Source organism: Arachis ipaensis, chromosome B9 (assembly GCF_059453495.1).
Source record: "Arachis ipaensis isolate K30076 ecotype BB chromosome B9, ASM5945349v1, whole genome shotgun sequence".
Classification (NCBI taxonomy): Eukaryota; Viridiplantae; Streptophyta; class Magnoliopsida; order Fabales; family Fabaceae; genus Arachis; species Arachis ipaensis.
The window spans coordinates 74,860,587-74,866,380 of NC_142444.1; the positions used below are offsets into that span (position 1 = coordinate 74,860,587).

A 5,794-nucleotide genomic window follows, 5' to 3' on the forward strand; every position below is an offset into this window, starting at 1 on the left:
ATAATGTAAGGAAGATGCTTGGTGACTTTACTGCACCTAATTCCAATTTACATGGAAGAAGCATCTCCATTCCTGCCATTGGAGCAAACAACTTTGAGCTGAAACCTCAATTAGTTTCTCTGATGCAGCAGAACTGCAAGTTTCATGGACTTCCATCTGAAGATCCTTTTCAGTTCTTAACTGAATTCTTGCAGATATGTGATACTGTTAAGACTAATGGAGTAGATCCTGAAATCTACAGGCTCATGCTTTTCCCTTTTGCTGTAAGAGACAGAGCTAGATTGTGGTTGGATTCTCAACCCAAAGACAGCCTGAACTCTTGGGATAAGCTGGTCACGACTTTCTTAGCCAAGTACTTTCCTCCTCAAAAGCTGAGCAAGCTTAGAGCTGATGTTCAAACCTTCAGACAGAAAGAAGGTGAATCCTTCTATGAAGCTTGGGAAAGATACAAACAGTTGACCAAAAAGTGTCCTTCTGACATGCTTTCAGAATGGACCATCCTGGATATATTCTATGATGGTTTATCTGAGCTATCAAAGATGTCACTGGACACTTCTGCAGGTGGATCCATTCACCTAAAGAAAACGCCTGCAGAAGCTCAAGAACTCATTGACATGGTTGCTAATAACCAGTTCATGTACACTTCTGAAAGGAATCCTGTGAATAATGGGACGCCTATGAAGAAGGGAGTTCTTGAAGTTGATACTCTGAATGCCATATTGACTCAGAATAAAATATTGACTCAGCAAGTCAATATGATCTCTCAGAGTCTGAATGGAATGCAAGCTGTATCCAACAGTACTCAAGAGGCTTCTTCTGAAGAAGAAGCCTATGATCCTGAGAACCCTGCAATAGCAGAGGTAAATTACTTAGGTGAACCTTATGGAAACACCTATAACTCAACATGGAGAAATCATCCAAATTTCTCATGGAAGGATCAAAAGCCCCAACAAGGCTTTAATAATGGTGGAAGAAACAGGTTTAGCAATAGCAAGCCTTTTCCATCATCAACTCAGCAACAGACAGAGAACTCTGAACAAAATACTTCTAATTTAGCAAACTTAGTCTCTGATCTGTCCAAGGCCACTGTAAGTTTCATGAATGAAACAAGGTCTTCCATTAGAAATATGGAAGTACAAGTGGGCCAGCTGAGTAAAAGGATCACTGAAATCCCTCCTAGTACTCTCCGAAGCAATACAGAAGAGAATCCAAAAGGAGAGTGCAAGGCCATTGACATAAGCACCATGGCCGAACCTGTGAGGAGAGGAGAGGACGTGAATCCCAAGGGGGAAGACCTCCTGGGACATCCAGTGATCAATAAGGAGCTTCCCTCTGAGGAACCAAAGGACTCTGAGGCTCATCTAGAGACCATAGAGATTCCATTGAACCTCCTTATGCCCTTCATGAGCTCTGATGAGTATTCCTCTTCTAAAGAGAATGAGGATGTTACTGAAGAGAAAACTGCCAAGTTTCTTGGTGCAATCATGAAGCTGAATGCCAAATTATTTGGCATTGATACATGGGAAGTTGAACCTCCCTTGTTCATCAATGAACTAAGTGATCTGGATCAACTGACATTGCCTCAGAAGAGACGGATCCTGGAAAGTTCATATTACCTTGTACCATAGGCACCATGATCTTTAAGGCTCTGTGTGACCTTGGATCAGGGATAAACCTCATGCCCCTTTCTGTAATAGAGAAACTGGGAATCTATGGGGTGCAAGCTGCTAAAATCTCACTAGAGATGGCAGACAGCTCAAGAAAACAGGCTTATGGACAAGTAGAGGACGTGTTAGTAAAGGTTGAAGGCCTTTACATCCCTGCTGATTTCATAGTCCTGGATACTGGAAAGGAAGAGGATGAATCCATCATCCTAGGAAGACCTTTCCTGGCCACAGCAAGAGCTGTGATTGATGTTGACAGAGGTGAAATATTCCTTCAATGGAATGAGAACTCCCTTGTGTTTAAAACTCAAGGATCTCCCTCTGCAACCATGGAGAGGAAGCAGAAAAAGCTTCTCTCCAAGCAGAGTCAACCAGAGCCCCCACAGTCAAACTCTAAGTTTGGTGTTGGAGAGTCTCAACAAAGCTCTGCACATCTGTGAGGCTCCATGAGAGTCCACTGTCAAGCTATTGACATTAAAGAAGCGCTTGTTGGGAGGCAACCCAATGTCTATCTAATTCTTATTTTTATTGTTTTTCATGTTTTCTTAGGTTCATGATCATGTAGAGTCACAAAATAAATATAAAAAGTGAAAATGGAGTCAAAAATAGCAGAAGAAAAATCACACCATGGAGGAGCATCTGTCTGGCGTTCAAACGCCAGAACAGAGCATGGTTCTGGCGCTGAACGCCCAGAATGGGCAGCATCCTGGCGCTGAACGCCCAGAACAAGCATGGTTCTGGCGTTCAACGCCAGAAATGGCAGCAAATGGGCGTTGAACGCCCAAAATGGGCACCAACCTGGCGCTGAACGCCCAGAGTTGTGTGCAAGGGCATTTTGCATGCCTAAATTGGTGCAGGGATGTAAATGCCTTGACACCTCAGGATCTGTGGACACCACAGGATCACCTCAAGATCTGTGGACACCATAGGATCATCTCAGGATCTGTGAATCCCTCACCCACCTCACCCTCTCTCTCTCCATTCATGACCATCCCTTCTGTTCTCCATTCACCACTCACATCCATACACAGATCCCTCCATCTCCTCCATATCTTCTTATTCTTCTATTCTTTCTTCTTTTGCTCGAGGGCGAGCAACATTCTAAGTTTGGTGTGGTAAAAGCATAGCTTTTTTGTTTTTTCCATAACCATTGATGGCACCTAAGGCCAGAGAAACCTCTAGAAAGAGGAAAGGGAAGACAAAAGCTTCCATCAAGGGTCTATAGCTCAGTGGTAGAATATTTGACTGCAAATCAAGAGATCCCTGAGATACCTCAGGGGATTCATTTTTTTCCACACAATTATTGGAAGCAACTAAGGGTGGAACATCAAGAGCACTCCATCATCCTTCATGAAATCAGAGAAGATCTAAAAAGCAATGAAGGAGGAGCAACAAAGGCAAGGAAGAGACATAGAAGAGCTCAAAAACATCATTGAAACGCCATCATCACTATGGTGGATTCATTCCTTGCTCTCATTTCTTCTGTTTTTTTTCGTTTTCTATGTTATAGTGCTTATCTATGTTTGTGTCTTCATTACATGATCATTAGTAGTTAGTAACTATGTCTTAAAGATATGAATGTCCTATGAATCCATCACCTCTCTTAATTGAAAAATGTTTTAAATCAAAAGAACAAGAAGTACATGAGTTTTGAATTTATCCTTGAACTTAGCTTAATTATATTGATGTGGTGGCAATGCTTCTTGTTTTCTGAATGTATGCTTGAACAGTGCATATGTCTTTTGAAGTTGTTGTTTAAGAATGTTAAATATGTTGGCTCTTGAAAGAATGATGACTAGGAGACATGTTATTTGATAATCTGAAAAACCATAAAAATGATTCTTGAAGCAAGAAAAAGCAGCAAAGAACAAAGCTTGCAGAAAAAAAAATAGGCGAAAAAAAAAGTATAGAAAGAAAAAGCAAGCAGAAAAAGCCAAAGCTCTTAAAACCAAGAGGCAAGAGCAAAAAGCCAATAACCCTTAAAACCAAAAGGCAAGGGAAATAAAAAGGATCCCAAGGCTTTGAGCATCAGTGGATAGGAGGGTCTACAAGAATAAAATCCTGGCCTAAGCGGCTAAACCAAGCTGTCCCTAACCATGTGCTTGTGGCGTGTAGGTGTCAAGTGAAAACTTGAGACTGAGCGGTTAAAGTCAAGGTCCAAAGTAAAAGAAGAGTGTGCTTAAGAACCCTGGACACCTCTAATTGGGGACTTTAGCAAAGCTGAGTCACAATCTGAAAAGGTTCACCCAACTATGTGTCTGTGGCATTTATGTATCCGGTGGTAATACTGGAAAACAAAGTGCTTAGGGCCACGGCCAAGACTCATAAAACAGCTGTGTTCAAGAATCATCATACTGAACTAGGAGAATCAATAACACTATCTGAACTCTGAGTTACTATAGATGCCAATCATTCTGAACCTCAATGGATAGAGTGAGATGCCAAAACTATTCAAGAGGCAAAAAGCTACAAGTCCCGCTCATCTGATTGGAGCTATAAATTCCAAAATATCAATGAAGCATAGCTCCAATCAGATGAGCGGGACTTGTAGCTTTTTGCCTCTTGAATAGTTTTGGCATCTCACTTTATCCATTGAAGTTCAGAATGATTGGCATCTATAGGAACTCAGAGTTCAGATAGTGTTATTGATTCTCCTAGTTCAGTATGTTGATTCTTGAACACAACTACTTTATGAGTCTTGGCCGTGGCCCTAAGCACTTTGTTTTCCAGTATTACCACCGGATACATAAATGCCACAGACACATAACTGGGTGAACCTTTTCAGATTGTGACTCAGCTTTGCTAAAGTCCCCAATTAGAGGTGTCCAGGGTTCTTAAGCACACTCTTTTTTTGCTTTGGACCTTGACTTTAACCGCTCAGTCTCAAGTTTTCACTTGACACCTTCACGCCACAAGCACATGATTAGGGACAGCTTGGTTTAGCCGCTTAGGCCAGGATTTTATTCCTTTAGGCCCTCCTATCCACTAATGCTCAAAGCCTTGGGATCCTTTTCATTTACCCTTGCCTTTTGGTTTTAAGGGTTATTGGCTTTTTGCTCTTGCCTTTTGGTTTTAAGAGCTTTTGGCTTTTTCTTCTTGCTTTTTCTTTTTCTATTTTTTTTCGCCATTTTTTTCTGCAAGCTTTGTATTCACTGCTTTTTTTTGCTTCAAGAATCATTTTTATGATTTTTCAGATTATCAAATAACATGTCTCCTGTTCATCATTCTTTCAAGAGCCAACATATTTAACATTCATAAACAACAACTTCAAAAGACATATGCACTGTTCAAGCATTCATTCAGAAAACAAAAAGTATTGTCACCACATCAATATAATTAAACTAAGTTCAAGGATAAATTCGAAACTCATGTACTTCTTGTTCTTTTGAATTAAAAACATTTTTCATTTAAGAGAGGTGATGGATTCATAGGACATTCATAACTTTAAGACAAAGTTACTAAATACTAATGATCATGTAATAAGACACTAACATAGATAAGCACTTAACATAAAGAAAATGAAAAATAGAAAATTTGAGAACAAGGAATGAGTCCACCTTAGTGATGGTGGCTGATGAGCGGATAATTTATACGCTTTTTGGCATTGTTTTTAGTATATTTTTAGTAGAATCTAGTTACTTTTAGGGATGTTTTTAATAGATTTTATGTTAAATTCACATTTCTGGACTTTACTATGAGTGTGTGTGTTTTTCTGTGATTTCAGGTATTTTCTGACTGAAATTGAGGGACTTGAGCAAAAATCATATTCAGAGGTTGAAGAAGGACTGCTGATGCTGTTGGATTCTGACCTTCCTACACTCAAAGTAGATTTTCTGGAGCTACAGAACTCGAAATGGCGCGCTTTCAATTGCGTTGGAAAGTAGACATCCAGAGCTTTCCAGCAATATATAATAGTCCATACTTTGGCTAAGAATAGACGACGTAAACTGGCGTTCAACGCCAGCTCTCTGCCCAAATCTGGCGTCCAGCGCCAGAAAAGGATCCAAAACCAGAGTTGAACGCCAGAAATGGATCAAAAGCTGGCGTTCAACTCCACAAATGGCCTCTGCACGTGGAAAGTTAAGGCTCGACCCAAGCACACACCAAGTGGGCCCCAGAAGTGGATTTAT

General features: G+C 40.5%; 1 non-coding gene across 1 annotated transcript; it reads right to left on the minus strand.

Moving 5' to 3' along the window:
* Window positions 1-377: 377 nt before the first annotated feature.
* LOC148545053 (small nucleolar RNA R71) lies at window positions 378-485 on the minus strand. The gene has a single exon (XR_015900336.1). It is a non-coding gene; the product is annotated as a small nucleolar RNA R71 (small nucleolar RNA).
* Window positions 486-5,794: the final 5,309 nt, after the last annotated feature.